The 22,977-nt window shown below is 52.5% G+C and overlaps 1 pseudogene; it reads left to right on the top strand.

The window, feature by feature from the left end:
- Positions 1-22,885, top strand: part of LOC127925229 (E3 ubiquitin-protein ligase RNF38-like) — a 28,382-nt pseudogene extending 5,497 nt beyond the window's left edge.
- Positions 22,886-22,977: the final 92 nt, after the last annotated feature.

The following is a 22,977-nucleotide window of genomic DNA, read 5'->3' as shown; positions in this document are numbered from 1 at the left end:
GTGGCGAGGCACACCGTGTGGCTCTCCCCCCTGGTGGCAGGGCACACACCGTGGCTCTCCCCTGGTGGCGAGGCACACCGTGTCTCCCCTGGTGGCGAGGCACACACCGTGGGGTTTCCCTCCCCTGGTGGCGAGGCACACACCGTGGCTCTCCCCTGGTGGCGAGGCACACACTCAGTGGCTCTCCCCTGGTGGCGAGGCACACACCGTGGCTCTCCCCCTGGTGGCGAGGCACACACCGTGTCTCCCCCTGGTGAGGCACACACCGTGGCTCTCCCCTGGTGGCGAGGCACACACCGTGTCCCCCTGGTGGCGAGGCACACACCGTGGCTCTCCCCTGGTGGCGAGGCACACACCGTGGCTCTCCCCCTGGTGGCGAGGCACACACCGTGGCCTCCCTCCCCCTGGTGGCTGGAGGCACACACCGTGGCTCTCCCTGGTGGCGAGGCACACACCGCGGGCTCTCCCCTGGTGGCGAGGCACACACCGTGGCTCTCCCCTGGTGGCGAGGCAGGCACACCGTGGCTCTCCCCGGTGGCGAGGCACACACCGTGCTCCCTGGTGGCGAGGCACACACCGTGGCTCTCCCCTGGTGGCGCAGGCACACCGTGCTCTCCCCCTGGTGGCGAGGCACACACCGTGGCTCTCCCCTGGTGGCGAGGCACACACCGTGGCTCTCCCCTGGTGGCTTGCAGGCACACACCGTGGCCTCCCCTGGTGGCGAGGCACACACCGTGGCTCTCCCTGGTGGCGAGGCACACACCGTGGCTCTCCCCTGGTGGCGAGGCACACCGTGGCTCTCCCCCTGGTGGCGAGACCGTCTCTCCCCCTGGTGGCGAGGCACACCGTGGCTCTCCCCTGGTGGCGGGGGCACACACCGTGGCTCTCCCCCTGGTGGCGAGGCACACACCGTGCTCTCCCCCTGGTGGCGAGGCACACACCGTGCTCTCCCCTGGTGAGGCACACACCGTAGCTCTCTCCCCTGGTGGCGAGGCACACCGTGGCTCTCCCCTGGTGGCGAGGCACACACCGTGGCTCTCCCCTGGTGGCGAGGCACACACGTGGCTCTCCCCCTGGTGGCGAGGCACACACCGTGGCTCTACCCCTGGCGGTGTCTCCCCTGGTTCCCTGCGAGGCACACACCGCGTGACTCTCCCCCTGGTGGCGAGGCACACACCGTGGCTCTCCCCTGGTGGCGAGCACACACCGTGGCTCCCCCTGCGTGGCTCTCCCCTGGTGGCACACACAGTGGCTCTCCCCTGGTGGCGAGGCACACACCGTGCCTCCCCTGGTGGGCAGGCACACACCGTGGCTCTCCCCTGGTGGCGAGGCACACACCGTGGCTCTCCCCTGGTGAGGCACACACCGTGGCTCTCCCCCTGGTGGCGAGGCACACACCGTGGCTCTCCCCTGGTGGCGAAGGCACACACCGTGGCTCTCCCCTGGTGGCGAAGGCACACACCGTGGGTCTCCCCTGGTGGTAGGCACACACCGAGGCACTGGTGGCGGCACATCGTGGCTCTCCCCCTGGTGGCGAGGCACACCCGTGGCTCTCCCCCTGGTGGCGAGGCACCGTGGCTCTCCCCTGGTGGCGCAGGCACACACCGTGCTCCCCCTGGTGGCGAGGCACACACCGTGGCTCCCCTGGTGGCTTGGTAGCACACACCGTGGCTCTCCCCTGGTGGCGAGGCACACACCGTGGCTCTCCCCTGGTGAGGGGCACCGTGGCTCTCCCCTGGTGGCGAGGCACACACCGTGGCTCTCCCCTGGTGGCGAGGCACACACCGTGGCTCTCCCCCTGGTGGCGAGCACACACCGTGCCTCCCCTGGTATACAGGCACACCGTGGCTCTCCCCTGGTGGCGAGGCACACACCGTGGCTCTCCCCTGGTGAGGCACACACCGTGGCTCTCCCCCTGGTGGCGGGCACACACCGGTGGCTCTCCCCTGGTGGCGAGGCACACACCGTGGCTCTCCCCCTGGTGAGCACACACCGTGGCTTCCAATACAACTTTCACAACCAAATCAAAGGGTTTTGAAATGTCACTAAATGGTCACAGTCTGGAGACCTGCCACCTCCTGTATCTGTACTGGAGGTAGGTGGCAGGAGTAGCATCATTAGTAGTGGTCTGATAGGTTGCAGCCCGCTAGCATTAAGTAGCATCATCAGTAGTGGTCTGATGGGTTGCAGCCCGCTAGCATTAAGTAGCATCACCAGTAGTGGTCTGATGGGTTGCAGCCAGCATTAAGTAGCATCATCAGTAGTGGTCCGATAGTTGCAGCCAGCTAGCATTAAGTAGCATCATCAGTAGTGGTCCGATAGGTTGCAGCCCGCTAGCATTAAGTAGCATCACCAGTAGTGGTCTGATAGGTTGCAGCCCGCTAGCATTAAGTAGCATCATCAGTAGTGGTCTGATAGGTTGCAGCCAGCTAGCATTAAGCAGCATCATCAGTAGTGGTCCGATAGGTTGCAGCCCGCTAGCATTAAGTAGCATCATCAGTAGTGGTCCGATAGGTTGCAGCCCGCTAGCATTAAGTAGCATCATCAGTAGTGGTCCGATAGGTTGCAGCCAGCTAGCATTAAGTAGCATCATCAGTAGTGGTCCGATAGGTTGCAGCCAGCTAGCATTAAGTAGCATCATTAGTAGTGGTCCGATAGGTTGCAGCCAGCTAGCATTAAGTAGCATCATTAGTAGTGGTCCGATAGGTTGCAGCCAGCTAGCATTAAGTAGCATCATCAGTAGTGGTCTGATAGGTTGCAGCCAGCTAGCATTAAGTAGCATCATCAGTAGTGGTCTGATAGGTTGCAGCCAGCTAGCATTAAGTAGCATCACCAGTAGTGGTCTGATAGGTTGCAGCGAGCTAGCATTAAGTAGCATCACCAGTAGTGGTGTGATAGGTTGCAGCGAGCTAGCTAGCATTAAGCAGCGACACCAGTAGTGGTCTGATAGGTTGCAGCCAGCTAGCTAGCATTAAGTAGCGTCACCAGTAGTGGTCTGATGGGTTGCAGCCAGCTAGCTAGCATTAAGTCGTCACCAGTAGTGGTCTGATGGGTTGCAGCCAGCTAGCTAGCATTAAGTAGCGTCACCAGTAGTGGTCTGATAGGTTGCAGCCAGCTAGCTAGCATTAAGTAGCATCACCAGTAGTGGTCTGATAGGTTGCAGCGAGCTAGGTAGCATTAAGCAGCGTCACCAGTAGTGGTCTGATAGGTTGCAGCGAGCTAGGTAGCATTAAGCCGCGTCACCAGTAGTGGTCTGATAGGTTGCAGCCAGCTAGCATTAAGTAGCATCATCAGTAGTGGTCTGATAGGTTGCAGCCAGCTAGCTAGCATTAAGCAGCATCACCAGTAGTGGTCTGATAGGTTGCAGCCAGCTAGGTAGCATTAAGCAGCGTCACCAGTAGTGGTCTGATAGGTTGCAGCCAGCTAGCTAGCATTAGTAGCATCATCAGTAGTGGTCTGATAGGTTGCAGCCAGCTAGGTAGCATTAAGCAGTGTCACCAGTAGTGGTCTGATAGGTTGCAGACAGCTAGGTAGCATTAAGCAGCATCATCAGTAGTGGTCTGATAGGTTGCAGCCAGCTAGCATTAAGTAGCATCATCACAGTAGTGGTCTGATAGGTTGCAGCGAGCTAGCTAGCATTAAGTAGCATCACCAGTAGTTGTCTGATAGGTTGCAGCCAGCTAGGTAGCATTAAGCAGCATCATCAGTAGTGGTCTGATAGGTTGCAGCCCGCTAGCATTAAGTAGCATCATCAGTAGTGGTCTGATAGGTTGCAGCCCGCTAGCATTAAGTAGCATCACCAGTAGTGGTCTGATGGGTTGCAGCCAGCTAGGTAGCATTAAGCAGCGTCACCAGTAGTGGTCTGATAGGTTGCAGCGAGCTAGCATTAAGTAGCATCACCAGTAGTGGTCTGATAGGTTGCAGCCAGCTCGGTAGCATTAAGCAGCGTCACCAGTAGTGGTCTGATAGGTTGCAGCCAGCTCGGTAGCATTAAGCAGCGTCACCAGTAGTGGTCTGATAGGTTGCAGCCAGCTCGGACAGCATTAAGGCGTCACCAGTAGTGGTCTGATAGGTTGCAGCCAGCTAGCATTAAGTAGCATCACCAGTAGTGGTCTGATAGGTTGCAGCCAGCTAGGTAGCATTAAGCAGCGTCACCAGTAGTGGTCTGATAGGTTGCAGCCAGCTCGGGTAGCATTAAGCAGCGTCACCAGTAGTGGTCTGATAGGTTGTAGCCAGCTAGGTAGCATAGTGGTCTGATAGGTCAGCGTCACCAGTAGTGGTCTGACCAGTAGTGGTTGTAGCCAGCTAGGTAGCATTAAGCAGCGTCACCAGTAGTGGTCTGATAGGTTGCAGCCAGCTAGGTAGCATTAAGCAGCGTCACCAGTAGTGGTCTGATAGGTTGCAGCCAGCTCGGTAGCAATAAGTAGCATCATCAGTAGTGGTCTGATAGGTTGCAGCCAGCTAGGTAGCATTAAGTAGCATCATCAGTAGTGGTCTGATAGGTTGTAGCCAGCTAGGTAGCATTAAGCAGCGTCACCAGTAGTGGTCTGATAGGTTTCAGCTAGCTAGCATTAAGCAGCGTCACCAGTAGTGGTCTGATAGGTTGCAGCCAGCTCGGTAGCATTAGGTAACATCATCGGTAGCCATGGTGTGTGAGCCTTGTTAGCATCAATGATTTGTTGACACCAGATTGCACAAATAGCAAATTTTAGTCAGATAATTTACTTTGTTTTAGTTAAAAAGTAATTTTTCCTTTTTAGTTCTAGTTTTTTGGGGGTCTATTTAGTCAGTTACAGTCTCGTCAATTGCCTCTGAAAAATAGGTGTGTTGAAGAATATTGTGTGTGTGTGTGTGTGTGTGTGTGTGTGTGAGCTCTTTCCGGGTAAGTATGTGACTCACCGCTGACTGAACAGTGTTCCCCAACCTGTGAACGAATGTCTCACTGCATCTCAACTGGAGACGACTCTGCTATGGGCCTGTATTCATGTCTCAGAGGAAATGCCATGAGTCACAATATGGGGGTAGAATAGGGCCTGTATTCATGTCTCAGAGGAAATGCCATGAGTCACAATATGGGGGTAGAATAGGGCCTGTATTCATGTCTCAGAGGAAATGCCATGAGTCACAATATGGGGGTAGAATAGGGCCTGTATTCATGTCTCAGAGGAAATGCCATGAGTCACAATATGGGGGTAGAATAGGGCCTGTATTCATGTCTCAGAGGAAATGCCATGAGTCACAATATGGGGGTAGAGTAGGGCCTGCGTGTTAATGGGGGTAGAGTAGGGCCTGCGTGTTAATGGGGGTAGAGTAGGGCCTGCGTGTTAATGGGGGTAGAGTAGGGCCTGCGTGTTAATGGGGGTAGAGTAGGGCCTGTGTGTTAATGGGGGTAGAGTAGGGCCTGTGTGTTAATGGGGGTAGAGTAGGGCCTGTGTGTTAATGTAGTAGAGCCTGTGTGTTAATGGGGGTAGAGTAGGGCCTGTGTGTTAATGGGGTAGTAGAGTAGGGCCTGTGTGTTAATGGGGGTAGAGTAGGGCCTGTGTGTTAATGGGGGTAGAGTAGGGCCTGTGTGTTAATGGGGGTAGAGTAGGGCCTGTGTGTTAATGGGGGTAGTAGAGTAGGGCCTGTGTGTTAATGGGGGTAGTAGAGTAGGGCCTGGGTGTTAATGGGGGTAGTAGAGTAGGGCCTGTGTGTTAATGGGGGTAGTAGAGTAGGGCCTGTGTGTTAATGGGGGGTAGTAGAGTAGGGCCTGTGTGTTAATGGGGGTAGTAGAGTAGGGCCTGTGTGTTAATGGGGGTAGTAGAGTAGGGCCTGTGTGTTAATGGGGGTAGTAGAGTAGGGCCTGTGTGTTAATGGGGGTAGTAGAGTAGGGCCTGTGTGTTTAATGGGGGTAGTAGAGTAGGGCCTGTGTGTTAATGGGGGTAGTAGAGTAGGGCCTGTGTGTTAATGGGGTAGTAGAGTAGGGCCTGTGTGTTAATGGGGTAGTAGAGTAGGGCCTGTGTGTTAATGGGGGTAGTCCTGTGTGTTAATGGGGGTAGTAGAGTAGGGCCTGTGTGTTAATGGGGGTAGTAGAGTAGGGCCTGTGTTTAATGGGGGTAGTAGAGTAGGGCCTGTGTGTTAACAGGGGTAGTAGAGTAGGGCCTGTGTGTTAATGGGGGTAGTAGAGTAGGGCCTGTGTGTTAATGGGGGTAGTAGAGTAGGGCCTGTGTGTTAATGGGGGTAGTAGAGTAGGGCCTGTGTGTTAATGGGGTAGTAGAGTAGGGCCTGTGTGTTAATGGGGGTAGTAGAGTAGGGCCTGTGTGTTAATGGGGGTAGTAGAGTAGGGCCTGTGTGTTAATGGGGGTAGTAGAGTAGGGCCTGTGTGTTAATGGGTTTAGTAGAGTAGGGCCTGTGTGTTAATGGGGGTAGTAGAGTAGGGCCTGTGTGTTAATGGGGGTAGTAGAGTAGGGCCTGCGTGTTAATGGGGGTAGTAGAGTAGGGCCTGCGTGTTAATGGGGGTAGTAGAGTAGGGCCTGCGTGTTAATGGGGGTAGTAGAGTAGCCTGCGTGTTAATGGGGGTAGTAGAGCCAGGGCCTGCGTGTTAATGGGGTAGTAGAGTAGGGCCTGCGTGTTAATGGGGGTAGTAGAGTAGGGCCTGTGTGTTAATGGGGGTAGAGCAGGGCCTGTGTGTTAATGGGGGTAGAGTAGGGCCTGTGTGTTAATGGGGATTGTGTGTTACTGAGCAACAATAGCAGGGTAGAGTAGGGGGTAGCCAGTAGGGCAAGTGTGTTAATGGGGGGTAGTAGGGCCTGTGTGTTAATGGGGGTAGAAGTAGGGCCTGTGTGTTAATGGGGTAGAGTAGGGCCTGTGTGTTACTGAGCAACAATATGGACTGTTAATCAGAGGGTCTGCTACATCTCTATTGATTCATGATGGAGTTATAGGTGGTATGTGAAACTAACCTTGGTTTATCCCTCCTCCTCGCTCTCTCCCCTCCTCGCTCTCTCCCCCCCTCGCTCTCTCCCCTCCTCGCTCTCTCCCCCTCCTCCTCGCTCTCTCCTCCATTTTCTTCCCATCCCTTCCAACAGAATGAGGACAGCCCCAGTCCAAAGCGTCAGAGACTATCTGGCCAATCAGTGCTGGATCTCTCCACGGTGGCCCCACCCTCCAACCCCTCTCCACCAATGAGGCCGTTAGCTGCCCCACAGTCCAGACCTCCCCTAACCCCCCACCCCCATTACCACCAGGAGCGCTGCCATACACCTGTCAGACACAGACACAGGTAAGAGACCTCACCTGGTACTGGGCTCTTTAGCTTGGTTACTTTGTTCGTCTGTTAGCCAGTCAGTTAGCCAGCCAGTCAGTTAGCCAGCCAGTCAGTTAGCCAGCCAGCCAGTCAGTTAGTCAGTCAGTTAGCCAGCCAGCCAGCCAGCCAGCCAGCCAGCCAGCCAGTTAGCCAGCCAGCCAGTTAGCCAGCCAGCCAGTTAGCCAGCCAGCCAGTTAGCCAGTCAGTTAGCCAGTTAGCCAGCCAGTTAGCCAGTCAGTTAGCCAGTCAGTTAGCCAGCCAGTTAGCCAGTCAGTTAGCCAGCCAGTCAGTTAGCCAGTCAGTTAGCCAGCCAGTCAGTTAGCCAGCCAGTCAGTTAGCCAGCCAGTTAGCCAGCCAGTCAGTTAGCCAGCCAGCCAGTCAGTTAGCCAGCCAGCCAGTCAGTTAGCCAGCCAGCCAGTCAGTTAGCCAGCCAGCCAGTCAGTTAGCCAGTCAGTTAGCCAGTTAGCCAGTCAGTTAGCCAGTCAGTTAGCCAGCCAGTCAGTTAGTCAGTTAGTCAGTTAGCCAGCCAGTCAGCCAGCCAGCCAGTGAGCCAGCCAGCCAGCCAGTGAGCCAGCCAGCCAGCCAGTGAGCGAGCCAGCCAGCCAGTGAGCCAGCCAGCCAGCCAGTGAGCCAGCCAGCCAGCCAGTGAGCCAGCCAGCCAGCCAGTGAGCCAGCCAGTTAGCCAGCCAGCCAGTTAGCCAGCCAGTCAGTTAGCCAGTTAGCCAGTTAGCCAGTTAGCCAGCCAGCCAGTCAGTTAGCCAGCCAGTTAGCCAGCCAGTCAGTTAGCCAGCCAGTTAGCCAGCCAGTCAGTTAGCCAGCCAGTCAGTTAGCCAGCCAGCCAGTCAGTTAGCCAGTTAGCCAGTCAGTTAGCCAGTTAGCCAGTCAGTTAGCCAGTCAGTTAGCCAGTCAGTTAGCCAGTCAGTTAGCCAGTCAGTTAGCCAGCCAGTCAGCCAGTCAGTCAGTTAGCCAGCCAGCCAGTCAGTTAGCCAGTCAGTCAGTCAGTTAGCCAGCCAGTCAGTCAGTCAGTTAGCCAGCCAGTCAGTCAGTTAGCCAGCCAGCCAGCCAGTCTGTTAGCCAGCCAGCCAGCCAGCCAGTCTGTTAGCCAGCCAGCCAGCCAGTCTGTTAGCCAGCCAGCCAGTCAGTTAGCCAGCCAGTCAGTTAGCCAGCCAGTCAGTTAGCCAGTCAGTTAGCCAGCCAGCCAGTTAGCCGGTCAGTTAGCCAGCCAGCCAGTTAGCCGGGTCAGTTAGCCGGTCAGTTAACCGGTCAGCCAGCCAGCCAGTTACCCAGCCAGTTACCCAGCCAGTTACCCAGCCAGTTAAATAGCCAGCCAGTTAACCAGCCAGTTAGCCAGTCAGTTAACCAGCCAGTAAGCCAGTCAGTTAACCAGCCAGTAAGCCAGCCAGTTAACCAGCCAGTAAGCCAGTCAGTTAACCAGCCAGTAAGCCAGTCAGTTAACCAGCCAGTAAGCCAGTCAGTTAACCAGCCAGTAAGCCAGTCAGTTAACCAGCCAGCAAGCCAGTCAGTTAACCAGCCAGCAAGCCAGTCAGTTAGCCAGTCTGTTAGCCAGCCAGTTAGCCAGCCAGTTAGCCAGCCAGTTAGCCAACCAGTTAGCCAGCCAGCTAGCCAGCCAGTTAGCCAGCCAGCTAGCCAGCCAGTTAGCCAGTTAGCCAGCCAGTTAGCCAGTTAGTCAGTTGCCAGTCAGTTAGCCAGTTAGTCAGTTAGCCAGTCAGTTAGCCAGCCAGCCAGCCAGTTAGCCAGTCAGTTAGCCAGTTAGTCAGTTAGCCAGTCAGTTAGCCAGTTAGTCAGTTAGCCAGTCAGTTAACCAGTCAGCCAGCCAGTCAGTTAACCAGCCAGTTAGCCAGTCCGTTACCCAGCCAGTTAACCAGTCAGCCAGCCAGTTAACCAGTCAGCCAGCCAGTCAGTTAGCCAGTCAGTTAAATAGCCAGTCAGTTAAATAGCCAGTCAGTTAAATAGCCAGTCAGTTAACCAGCCAGTTAGCCAGTCAGTTAGCCAGTCAGGTAGCCAGTCAGGTAGCCACCCAGTCAGTTACCCAGTCAGCCAGTCAGTTACCCAGTCAGCCAGTCAGTTACCCAGTCAGCCAGTCAGTTAGCCAGTCAGGTAGCCAGTCAGTTAGCCAGGTCAGTTAGCCAGTCAGGTAGCCAGTTAGTCAGGTTAGCCAGTCAGTTAGCCAGCCAGCCAGCCAGTGAGCCAGCCAGCCAGCCAGTGAGCCAGCCAGCCAGCCAGTGAGCGAGCCAGCCAGCCAGTTAGCCAGCCAGTTAGCCAGCCAGCCAGTTAGCCAGCCAGCCAGTTAGCCAGTCAGCCAGTCAGTTACCCAGTCAGCCAGTCAGTTACCCAGTCAGCCAGTCAGTTACCCAGTCAGCCAGTCAGTTAGCCAGTCAGGTAGCCAGTCAGTTAGCCAGTCAGTTAGCCAGTCAGGTAGCCAGTTAGTCAGTTAGCCAGTCAGTTAGCCAGCCAGCCAGCCAGTGAGCCAGCCAGCCAGCCAGTGAGCCAGCCAGCCAGCCAGTGAGCGAGCCAGCCAGCCAGTTAGCCAGCCAGTTAGCCAGCCAGCCAGTTAGCCAGCCAGCCAGTTAGCCAGTCAGTTAGCCAGTTAGCCAGTCAGTTAGCCAGCCAGTTAGCCAGCCAGTTAGCCAGCCAGTCAGTTAGCCAGCCAGTTAGCCAGCCAGTCAGTTAGCCAGCCAGTTAGCCAGCCAGTTAGCCAGCCAGTCAGTTAGCCAGCCAGTCAGTTAGCCAGCCAGCCAGTCAGTTAGCCAGCCAGCCAGTCAGTTAGCCGGTCAGTTAGCCAGTTAGCCAGTCAGTTAGCCAGTCAGTTAGCCAGTCAGTTAGCCAGGTCAGTCAGCCAGTCAGTCAGTTAGCCAGCCAGCCAGTCAGTTAGCCAGTCCAGTCCAGTCAGTTAGCCAGCCAGTCAGTCAGTCAGTCAGTTAGCCAGCCAGTCTGTCAGTTAGCCAGCCAGCCAGCCAGTCTGTTAGCCAGCCAGTCTGTTAGCCAGCCAGCCAGCCAGTCTGTTAGCCAGGGAGCCAGCCAGTCTGTTAGCCAGCCAGCCAGTCAGTTAGCCAGCCAGTCAATTAGCCAGCCAGTCTGGTCAGTTAGCCAGCCAGCCAGTTAGCCAGTCAGTTAGCCAGCCAGCCAGTTAGCCAGTTAACCGGTCAGTTAACCAGTCAGTTAGCCAGTCAGTTACCCAGCCAGTTACCCAGCCAGTTAGCCAGCCAGTTAGCCAGCCAGTTAAATAGCCAGCCAGTTAACCAGCCAGTTAGCCAGTCAGTTAGCCAGCCAGTAAGCCAGTCAGTTAACCAGCCAGTAAGCCAGTCAGTTAACCAGCCAGTAAGCCAGTCAGTTAACCAGCCAGTAAGCCAGTCAGTTAACCAGCCAGTAAGCCAGTCAGTTAACCAGCCAGTAAGCCAGTCAGTTAACCAGCCAGTAAGCCAGTCAGTTAACCAGCCAGCAAGCCAGTCAGTTAGCCAGCCAGTTAGCCAGCCAGTTAGCCAGCCAGCTAGCCAGCCAGTTAGCCAGCCAGTTAGCCAGCCAGCCAGTTAGTCAGTTAGCCAGTCAGTTAGCCAGTTAGTCAGTTAGCCAGTCAGTTAGCCAGTTAGTCAGTTAGCCAGTCAGTTAGCCAGCCAGCCAGCCAGTTAGCCAGTCAGTTAGCCAGCCAGTTAGCCAGCCAGCCAGTTAGTCAGTTAGCCAGTCAGTTAGCCAGTTAGTCAGTTAGCCAGTCAGTTAACCAGTCAGCCAGCCAGTCAGTTAACCAGGTTAGCCAGTCCGTTAGCCAGCCAGTTAACCAGTCAGCCAGCCAGTTAACCAGTCAGCCAGCCAGTCAGTTAGCCAGTCAGTTAAATAGCCAGTCAGTTAAATAGCCAGTCTGTTAAATAGCCAGCTGTTAACCAGCCAGTTAGCCAGCCAGTTAGCCAGTCAGTTAGCCAGTCAGGAGCCAGTCAGTTAGCCAGTCAGGTAGCCACCCAGTCAGTTACCCAGTCAGCCAGTCAGTTACCCAGTCAGCCAGTCAGTTACCCAGTCAGCCAGTCAGTTAGCCAGTCAGGAGCCAGTCAGTTAGCCAGTCAGGTAGCCAGTCCCTAGCCCCACAGGTAGCCAGCCAGTCAGTCAGTCAGCCAGTCAGTTACCCAGTCAGCCAGTCAGTTACCCAGTCAGCCAGTCAGTTACCCAGTCAGCCAGTCAGTTACCCAGTCAGCCATCAGTTACCCAGTCAGCCAGCCCAGTCAGCCAGTCAGCCAGTCAGCCAGTCAGTTACCCAGTCAGCCAGTCATTACCCAGTCCCAGCCAGTCAGTTAGGGAGGGGCCAGTCAGTTAGCCAGTCAGCCAGCCAGTCTGGGGAGGGGGCCAGCCAACAGGTCAGCCAGCCAGCCAGCCAGTCAGCCAGCCAGCCAGCCAGCCAGTCTGTTAGCCAGCCAGCCAGCCAGGTCTGTTTAACCAGCCAGCCAGCCAGTCTGTTAGGGAGGAGCCAGCCTATTAGCCAGGTTAGTCTGTTGGGAGGAGCCAGCCAGTCTGTTAACCAGGTTAGCCAGCCAGTCAGTTAGCCAGTCAGTTAAATTAACAGTTAGTTAAATAGCCAGTCAGTTAACCAGCCAGTTAACCAGCCAGTTAGCCAGCCAGTTAGCCAGGTTAGACAGGGGGGGCCCAGTCATTAACAGGTTAGACAGTCAGTTACCCAGTCAGCCTAGTATTAACAGGTTAGACTGGGTCAGGTTAGGGAGGGAGAGGGAGGGGCCAGTCATTAACAGGTTAGACTGGGAGTTAGGGAGGGAGGAGGGGCCTATATTAACAGGTTAGACTGGGAGCCAGTCAGGGAGGGAGGAGGGGCCAGCCAGTATTAACAGGTTCAGTTAGCCAGCCAGTCAGTTAGACTGCCAGCCAGGGAGGAGGGGCCTATCATTAACAGGTTAGACTGGGAGGAGGGGAGGAGGGAGTCAGGTTAGCCAGCCAGCCAGCCTCTGTTAGCCAGCCAGCCAGCCAGCCAGTCTGGGAGAGGGAGGAGCCAGCCAGGTTAGACTGGGAGAGGGCCAGTCTATTAACAGGTTAGCCAGTCTGGAGCCAGGGGGCCTATACAGGTTAGCCAGTCTGGGAGAGGGAGGAGGAGGGGGCCAGCCAGTCTGGGGGAGCCAGCCAGCCAGGGGGTATATTAACAGGTTAGAGCCAGCCTATATTAACAGGTTAGACTGGGAGCCAGCCAGCCAGTCTGAGCCAGGCCAGCCAGTCTGTTAACAGGTTAGAGTCTGTTAGAGGGAGGGAGGAGTCTGTTAGCCTATATTAACAGGTTAGACTGGGAGCCAGGGAGTTAGCCAGGGGCCAGTCTGTTAGCCAGCCTGTTAGCCAGACCAGTCTGTTTAGCCAGGTTAGAGGGAGTCTGGAGCCAGGGGCCAGCCTCTATTAGCCAGCCAGGTTAGTCTGGGAGAGCCAGCCAGCCAGTCTGTTAGGGGCCTCTATTAACAGGTTAGACAGCCAGTCTGTTAGCCAGCCAGTCTGTTAACAGGTTAGACAGCCAGCCAGCCAGTCAGTCAGGGTCAGTCAGCCAGGTAGTCAGTTAGCCAGCCAGCCAGTTAGTTGGGAGAGGGAGTTTGGAATGCTGAGCCTATATTATTGACAGGTTAGATGATGATGATTGAGGATGGGGATGACATATTATGTTGATGTAGATACTTATCAGAATGATGGGAGACTTCTCTCTTCCCTCCATTAACAGGTTAGACTGGGAGAGGGAGGGAGGGGGGGCCTATCTTAACAGGTTAGACGCACCCCCCGAGGGAGGGGGGGCCTATATTAACACCCCTTATCCGACTGGGAGAGGAGGGAAAGACCGGCCTATATTAACAGAGTTAGACCCCCTGGGGAGAGCCCCTGCCGGTTAGGGGGAGGGAGGAGGGGGCCTATATTAACAGGTTAGACTGGGAGAGGGTTACTGAGGAGGGGGTCCATCATATTAACAGGTTCACCACCACACACAGGGAGCAAGGGGCCATGGTCATGGACCTTCATGAACAGGTTAGACTGGGAGAGGGGGAGGGGCCTATATTAACAGGTTAGACTGGGAGAGGGAGGGAGGGGCCTATATTAACAGGTTAGACTGGGAGAGGGGGAGAGGGGGCCTATATTAACAGGTTAGACTGGGAGAGGGAGGGAGGGGCCTATATTAACAGGTTAGACTGGGAGAGGGAGGAGGGGCCTATATTAACAGGTTAGACTGGGAGAGGGAGGAGGGGGGCCTATATTAACAGGTTAGACTGGGAGAGGGAGGGGGGCCTATATTAACAGGTTAGACTGGGAGAGGGAGGGGGGGCCTATATTAACAGGTTAGACTGGGAGAGGGAGGGGGGGCCTATATTAACAGGTTAGACTGGGAGAGGGAGGTTAGAGGGAGGAGGGGGGGGCCTATATTAACAGGTTAGACTGGGAGAGGGAGGAGGGGCCTAGGGAGGGAGGGGGAGGGGGGGGGCCTATATTAACAGGTTAGACTGGGGAGGGAGGGAGGAGGGGGGACCTATATTAACAGGTTAGACTGGGAGAGGGAGGGAGGAAGGGGGCCTATATTAACAGGTTAGACTGGGAGAGGGAGGGAGGAGGGGGCCTATATTAACAGGTTAGACTGGGAGAGGGAGGGAGGGAGGGGGGGGAGGGGACCTATATTAACAGGTTAGACTGGGAGAGGGAGGGAGGAGGGGGCCTATATTAACAGGTTAGACTGGGAGAGGGAGGGAGGAGGAGGGGCCTGGGAGAGGGAGGGAGGAGGGGGCCTATTAACAGGTTAGACTGGGAGAGGGAGGGGGGCCTATATTAACAGGTTAGACTGGGAGAGGGAGGGGGCCTATATTAACAGGTTAGACTGGGAGAGGGAGGGGGAGGGGGGGGCCTATATTAACAGGTTAGACTGGGAGAGGGAGGGGCCTATATTAACAGGTTAGACTGGGAGAGGGAGGGAGGGGGGGCCTATATTAACAGGTTAGACTGGGAGAGGGAGGGGGCCTATATTAACAGGTTAGACTGGGAGAGGGGAGGGAGGAGGGGGCCTATATTAACAGGTTAGACTGGGAGACGGAGGGAGGAGGTGGCCTATATTAACAGGTTAGACTGGGAGAGGGAGGGGGGGGCCTATATTAACAGGTTAGACTGGGAGAGGGAGGGAGGGGGCCTATATTAACAGGTTAGACTGGGAGAGGGAGGGGAGAGGAGGGGCCTATATTAACAGGTTAGACTGGGAGAGGGAGGGAGGAGGGGGCCTATATTAACAGGTTAGACTGGGGAGGGAGGGAGGGGGGCTATATTAACAGGTTAGACTGGGAGGGAGGGAGGGGCCTATATTAACAGGTTAGACTGGGAGAGGGAGGGGGGCCTATATTAACAGGTTAGACTGGGAGAGGGAGGGGGGGCCTATATTAACAGGTTAGACTGGGAGAGGGAGGGAGGAGGGGGCCTATATTAACAGGTTAGACTGGGAGAGGGAGGGAGGAGGGGCCTATATTAACAGGTTAGACTGGGAGAGGGAGGGGAGGAGGGGGCCTATATTAACAGGTTAGACTGGGAGAGGGAGGAGGGGGGGCCTATATTAACAGGTTAGACTGGGAGAGGGAGGAGGGGGCCTATATTAACAGGTTAGACTGGGAGAGGGAGGAGGGGCCTATATTAACAGGTTAGACTGGGAGAGGGAGGGAGGGGGGGCCTATATTAACAGGTTAGACTGGGAGAGGGAGGAGGGGGCCTATATTAACAGGTTAGACTAGACTGGGAGAGGGAGGAGGGGGCCTATATTAACAGGTTAGACTGGGAGAGGGAGGGAGGAGGGCCTATATTAACAGGTTAGACTGGGAGAGGGAGGGGGGGGCCTATATTAACAGGTTAGACTGGGAGAGGGAGGAGGGGCCTATATTAACAGGTTAGACTGGGAGAGGAGGAGGAGGGGGCCTATATTAACAGGTTAGACTGGGAGAGGGAGGGGGAGGGGGCCTATATTAACAGGTTAGACTGGGAGAGGGAGGGGGCCTATATTAACAGGTTAGACTGGGAGAGGGAGGGGCCTATATTAACAGGTTAGACTGGGAGAGGGAGGAGGGGCCTATATTAACAGGTTAGACTGGGAGAGGGAGGGGGCCTATATTAACAGGTTAGACTGGGAGAGGGAGGGAGGAGGGGGGCCTATATTAACAGGTTAGACTGGGAGAGGGAGGGAGGAGGGGACCTATATTAACAGGTTAGACTGGGAGAGGGAGGGGGCCTATATTAACAGGTTAGACTGGGAGAGGGAGGGAGGAGGGGGCCTATATTAACAGGTTAGACTGGGAGAGGGAGGGAGGAGGGGCCTATATTAACAGGTTAGACTGGGAGAGGGAGGGGGCCTATATTAACAGGTTAGACTGGGAGAGGGAGGGAGGAGGGGGCCTATATTAACAGGTTAGACTGGGAGAGGGAGGGGGGGCCTATATTAACAGGTTAACTGGGAGAGGGGGCCTAGTGAGACTGGGAGGAGGACCTGTGTTGAGGGAGATGATATAAAATGCTAACCTCCTTGGTTATTATAATGGTGAGAGGTTAGCATGTCTTGGAGGGGTTATGATATAAAATGCTAACCTCCCTGGTTATTGTAATGGTGAGAGGTTAGCATGTCTTGGAGGGGTTATGATATAAAATGCTAACCTCTCTGGTTATTGTAATGGTGAGAGGTTAGCATGTCTTGGAGGGGTTATGATATAAAATGCTAACCTCCCTGGTTATTATAATGGTGAGAGGTTAGCATGTCTTGGAGTGGTTATGATATAAAATGCTAACCTCCCTGGTTATTGTAATGGTGAGAGGTTAGCATGTCTTGAGGGGGGTTATGATATAAAATGCTAACCTCCCTGGTTATTGTCATGGTGAGAGTTTAGCATGTCTTGAGGGGGGTTATGATATAAAATGCTAACCTCCTTGGTTATTATAATGGTGAGAGGTTAGCATGTCTTGAGGGGGGTTATGATATAAAATGCTAACCTCCCTGGTTATTATAATGGTGAGAGGTTAGCATGTCTTGAGGGGGGTTATGATATAAAATGCTAACCTCCCTGGTTATTATAATGGTGAGAGGTTAGCATGTCTTGAGGGGTTATGATATAAAATGCTAACCTCCTGGTTATTATAATGGTGAGAGGTTAGCATGTCTTGAGGGGGTTATGATATAAAAGGATGCTAACCTCCCTGGTTATTATAATGGTGAGAGGTTAGCATGTCTTGAGGGGGGGTTATGATATAAAATGCTAACCTCCCTGGTTATTATAATGGTGAGAGGTTAGCATGTCTTGGGGGGGCATTATGATATAAAAATGCTAACCTCCTTGGTTATTATAATGGTGAGAGGTTAGCATGTCTTGGGGGGTTATGATATAAAATGCTAACCTCCCTGGTTATTATAATGGTGAGAGGTTACCATGTCTTGGGGGTTATGATATAAAATGCTAATCTCCCTGGTTATTATAATGGTGAGAGGTTAGCATGTCTTGGAGGGGTTATGATATAAAATGCTAACCTCCCTGGTTATTGTAATGGTGAGAGGTCTTAGGGCCCCAACGTGTCCAGGTTTGGCCGTCATGGTAAATAAAATTGGTTCTTAACTGACTTTCCTTGTTAAAGAAAAGCAATTTTTAAAATTAATATATTAACTCTCTCCAACAGGCCTCAGTCCCAGTCTCCTATACGGTGACTCCTGTCCCTTCTCATCATGGTCTTGTAGCTCCTCTGTATACAGGACAGCACCTCCTCCTGTCTGTTCTTCTCAACAACAGATCCCAGCATGCAGTGTGGTCTTCAGTACAGGACAACACTACCACCCTGTGAGTAGAGACAGTAGTGTGTGTGTGTCTTGAGGACAACACTACCAATCCTCCCTGGTAGAGACAGTGTGTGTGTGGTCTTCAGGACAACACTACCACCCTGTGGTAGAGACAGTCGTGTGTGTGGTCTTCAGGACAACACTACCACCCTGTGGGTAGAGACAGTAGTGTTGTGTGTGGTGTGTGGTCTTCAGGACAACACGACCACCCTGTGAGACAACACTAGAGACAGTAGTGTGTGTGTGTGTGTGTGGTCTTCAGGACAACACCTCCACCCTGTGTAGAGACAGTAGTGTTGTGTGTGTGTGTGGTCTTCAGGACAACACTACCACCCTGTGAGTAGAGACAGTAGTGTTGTGTGTGTGTGGTCTTTGAGGACAACACTACTACCTCTGTGAGTAGAGACAGTGTGTGTCTGTGTGTGGTCTCAGGACAACACTACCACCCTGTGAGTAGAGACAGTAGTGTGTGTGTGTGGTCTTCAGGACAACACGACCACCCTGTGAGTAGAGACATTAGTGTGTGTGTGTGTGTGTGTGTGTGTGGTCTGGTCTCAGGACAACACTACCACCCTGTGAGTAGAGACAGTGTGTGTGTGTGGTCTCAGGACAACACTTTCCACCCTGTGAGTAGAGACAGCAGTGTGTGTGGTCTCAGGACAACACTACCACCCTGTGAGTAGAGACAGTGTCCCTGTGTGTGTGTGTGTGGTCTCAGGACAACACTACCACCCTGTGGTTCTTCTCAACAGTCCCAGCATGAATTGTGGTCTTCCTGGGTCACTCACCAAGAGTAGAGACAGTAGTTGTGTGTGTGTGTGTGTGTGTTCAGGACAACACTACCACCCTGTGAGTAGACAGTCTGTGTGTGTGTGGTCTTCAGGACAACACTACCACCCTGTGGTAGAGACAGTAGTGTGTGTGTCTTCAGGACATCACCACTGTGAGTAGACAGTAGTGTGTGTGTCTGTCTTCAGCTACTACCACCTTGGGTCTTAGACGACAGTCCTGTGGTGTTGGTCTAGGACAACATACCACCCTGGTAGAACATTTCAGTGTGTGTGTGGTCTTCTGGACTACACATTCCACCCTGAGTCTGAGACAGTGTGTCATACCAGTCTGTCAGCAACATTCCACTAACCTTGGTCTAGTCTGTAGTGTACCAGTCTGTCTAGGACTATCATTCCACTCCTTGGTCAGTAGTCTGGGTACCAGTCTGTCAGGGGATTATCATACCACCCTGGTAGAGACAGTAGTGTACCAGTCTGTCTTCAGGACATCACTCCACTCCTGTGAGCAGAGACAGTAGTGTGGTACCAGGACAGCTACATTCCACCCTTGGTCTAGTAGAGACAGTCAGTCTATGTATCATTCCACTCTGTCTAGTCTGGTACCAGGTCAGCATCATTTACTCTGTGGTAGAGACAGTAGTGTTATGGTCATGTTCAGGACAACATTATAACATTTCAAATGTGTGTCTGGAACAGTCTCAGGACTATCATTATGTGGAGTAGAGACAGTAGCTATCATTCCACTATCATTCTGTGGTCTAGTGGGTACCAGTCAGCTAGCATCATTCCACTCCTGGTCTAGTCTGGACCACAGTCAGCTATCATTCCACTGTGGTCTAGCCATCATACCAGTCAGCTATCATTCCACTCTTGGTCTAGCCTGGATACCAGTCAGCATCATTCCACTCCTTGGTCTAGCCTGGTACCAGTCAGTCTATCATTCCACTCCTTGGTCTAGTCTGATACCAGTCAGCTATCATTCCACCCTTGGTAGAGACAGTTGGTCCTTGTGGTACTTCAGCTATCACTCCACTCCTTGGTACCAGTAGTGTGTGTCTAGCCTTCAGTCATCATTCACTCCTTGGTCTAGTCTGGATACCAGTCAGCTATCATTCCACCTTTGGTCTAGTCTGGATACCAGTCAGTCACTCCTTGGTCTAGTCATTCCACTCCCTTGGTCTAGTCTGGTACCAGTCAGGAGCTATCATTCCACTCCTTGGTCTAGTCTGTGTATTCCAGTCTAGTCGAGCTATCATTCCACTCCTGGTCTAGCCTGGATACCAGTCAGCTATCATTCCACTCATTGGTCTTCAGTCTGGATGTGTACCAGTCTGTCTGCTATCATTCCACTCATTGGTCTAGCCTGGATACCAGTCAGCTATCATTCCACTCCTGGTCTAGCCTGGATACCAGTCAGCTATCATTCCACTCCTGGTCTAGCCTGGTACCAGTCTGTCTACCTATCATTCCACTCCTTGGTCTAGTCTGGGTACCAGTCAGCTATCATTCCACTCTGTCTAGCCTGGATACCAGTCAGCTATCATTCCACTTGGTCTAGCCTGGATACCAGTCAGCTATCATTCCACCTGGTCTAGCCTGGATACCAGTCTGTCACAGCTATCATTCCACTCCTTGGTCTAGCCTGGATACCAGTCAGCTATCATTCCACTTTGGTCTAGTCTGGCTATACCAGTCAGCTATCATTCCACTCCTTGGTCTAGTCTGGATACCAGTCAGCTATCATTCCACTCCTTGGTCTAGTCTGGATACCAGTCAGCTATCATTCCACTCCTTGGTCTAGTCTGGATACCAGTCAGCTATCATTCCACTCCTTGGTCTAGTCTGGATACCAGTCAGCTATCATTCCACTCCTTGGTCTAGTCTGGATACCAGTCAGCTATCATTCCACTCCTTGGTCTAGTCTGGATACCAGTCAGCTATCATTCCACTCATTGGTCTAGTCTGGATACCAGTCAGCTATCATTCCACTCCTTGGTCTAGCCTGGATACCAGTCAGCTATCATTCCACTCCTTGGTCTAGTCTGGATACCAGTCAGCTATCATTCCACTCATTGGTCTAGCCTGGATACCAGTCAGCTATCATTCCACTCCCTTGGTCTAGTCTGGATACCAGTCAGCTATCATTCCACTCCTTGGTCTAGCCTGGATACCAGTCAGCTATCATTCCACTCCTTGGTCTAGCCTGGATACCAGTCAGCTATCATTCCACTCCTTGGTCTAGCCTGGATACCAGTCTGTCGAGCTATCATTCCACTCCTTGGTCTAGCCTGGATACCAGTCAGCTATCATTCCACTCCTTGGTCTAGCCTGGATACCAGTCAGCTATCATTCCACTCCTTGGTCTAGCCTGGATACCAGTCAGCTATCATTCCACTCCTTGGTCTAGCCTGGATACCAGTCAGCTATCATTCCACTCCTTGGTCTAGCCTGGATACCAGTCAGCTATCATACCACTCCCTTGGTCTAGCCTGGATACCAGTCAGCTATCATTCCACTCCTTGGTCTAGCCTGGATACCAGTCAGCTATCATTCCACTCCCTTGGTCTAGCCTGGATACCAGTCAGCTATCATTCCACTCCTTGGTCTAGCCTGGATACCAGTCAGCTATCATTCACTCCTTGGTCTAGCCTACCAGTCAGCTATCATTCCACTCCTTGGTCTAGCCTGGATACCAGTCAGCTATCATTCCACTCATTGGTCTAGTCTGGATACCAGTCAGCAGCTATCATTCCACTCCTTGGTCTGGAGTCTGGATACCAGTCAGCTATCATTCCACTCCTTGGTCTAGTCTGGATACCAGTCAGCTATCATTCCACTCATTGGTCTAGTCTGGATACCAGTCAGGATACTATATCATTCCACTCCTTGGTCTAGTCTGGATACCAGTCAGCTATCATTCCACTCATTGGTCTAGTCTGGTACCAGTCAGCTATCATTCCACTCCTTGGTCTAGTCTGGTACCAGTCAGCTATCATTCCACTCCTTGGTCTAGTCTGGTACCAGTCAGCTATCATTCCACTCCTCGGTCTAGTCTGGATACCAGTCAGCTATCATTCCACTCCTTGGTCTAGTCTGGATACCAGTCAGCTATCATTCCACTCCTTGGTCTAGTCTGGATACCAGTCAGCTATCATTCCACTCATTGGTCTAGTCTGGATACCAGTCATACATTCCACTTGGTCTAGTCTGGTCTAGTCTGGATACCAGTCAGCTATCATTCCACTCATTGGTCTAGTCTGGATACCAGTCAGCTATCATTCCACTCCTTGGTCTAAGTCTGGTACCAGTCAGCTATCATACCACTCCTTGGTCTAGTCTGGTACCAGTCAGCTATCACACCACTCCTGGTCTAGTCTGGTACCAGTCAGTTATCACACCACTCCTTGTTCCTGTCCTCTGGTGTAATGATGTTGTTATGCTTGTTGGTGTTTGCTGTCCCCTGGTGGCAGAAATAATTAATTGCAGATATGTCATTGTCATTCACAGTAGTATCACACCTCACTTTCTCTCAATTCAATTCAATTCAAGGGCTTTATTGGCATGGGAAACATGTGTTAACATTGCCAAAGCAAGTGAGGTAGACAACATACAAAGTGAATATATAAAGTGAAAAACAACAAAAATTAACAGTAAACATTACACATACAACAGTTTCAAAACAGTAAAGACATTACAAATGTCATATTATATATATATACATACACAATGTACAAATAATTAAAGGACACAAGATAAAATAAATAAGCATAAATATGGGTTGTATTTACAATGGTGTTTGTTCTTCACTGGTTGCCCTTTTCTCGTGGCAACAGGTCACAAATCTTGCTGCTGTGATGGCACACTGTGGAATTTCACCCAGTAGGTATGGGAGTTTTTCAAAATTGGATATGTTTTCAATTCTTTGTGGATCTGTGTGATCTGGGGGAAATATGTCTCTCTAATATGGTCATACATTGGGCAGGAGGTTAGGAAGTGCAGCTCAGTTTCCACCTCATTTTTTGTGGGCAGTGAGCACATAGCCTGTCTTCTCTTGAGCCATGTCTGCCCTACGGCGGCCTTTCTCAATAGCAAGGCTATGCTCACTGAGTCTGTACATAGTCAAAGCTTTCCTTAATTTTGGGTCAGTCACAGTGGTCAGGTATTCTGCCGCTGTGTACTCTCTGTGTAGGGCCAAATAGCATTCTAGTTTGCTCTGTTTTTTTTGTTAATTCTTTCCAATGTGTTAAGTAATTATCTTTTTGTTTTCTCATGATTTGGTTGGGTCTAATTGTGCTGTTGTCCTGGGGCTCTGTAGGGTGTGTTTGTGTTTGTGAACAGAGCCCCAGGACCAGTTTGCTTAGGGGACTCTTCTCCAGGTTCATCTCTCTGTTTGTGATGGCTTTGTTATGGAAGGTTTGTGAATCGCTTCATTTTAAGTGGTTGTAAACCCAATGGCTCTTTTCTGGATTTTGATAATTAGTGGGTATCGGCCTAATTCTGCTCTGCATGCATTATTTGGTGTTTTACGTTGTACACGGAGGATATTTTTGCAGAATTCTGCATGCAGAGTCTCAATTTGGTGTTTGTCCCATTTTGTGAAGTCTTGGTTGGTGAGCGGACCCCAGACCTCACAACCATAAAGGGCAATGGGCTCTATGACTGATTCAAGTATTTTTAGCCAAATCCTAATTGGTATGTTGAAATTTGTTTCTTTTGATGGCATAGAATGCCCTTCTTGCCTTGTCTCTCAGATCGTTCACACCTCTCTCTCTCTCTCTCTCTCTCTCTCTCTCTCTCTCTCTCTCTCTCTCTCTCTCTCAGATGCTGGGGGCGTGTTCGGTGCAGCATTTACCTGTGCCCTACTCCTTTCCCTCCCTCCTCTCCAATGATCCTCCTTTCCTCCTCCCCCCTCCCCACCTCTCTCACCACCCCCCTCACCTCCCTCCACCTGGACATTTCCTTCCCTTCCCGACACAACAGTCCAGATCGGTAAGAAACACATCTCTCTTGATTTTCATTATAATCAGGAGTTGTATTTATGACATTTTCTCCAAGGATCCAATCTAGTTTTTGTTTTTAAT

The sequence above is a fragment of the Oncorhynchus keta genome, unplaced genomic scaffold (assembly GCF_023373465.1).
Source record: "Oncorhynchus keta strain PuntledgeMale-10-30-2019 unplaced genomic scaffold, Oket_V2 Un_contig_5342_pilon_pilon, whole genome shotgun sequence".
Classification (NCBI taxonomy): domain Eukaryota; kingdom Metazoa; phylum Chordata; class Actinopteri; order Salmoniformes; family Salmonidae; genus Oncorhynchus; species Oncorhynchus keta.
This window is presented reverse-complemented; position numbering and strand designations above follow the sequence as displayed.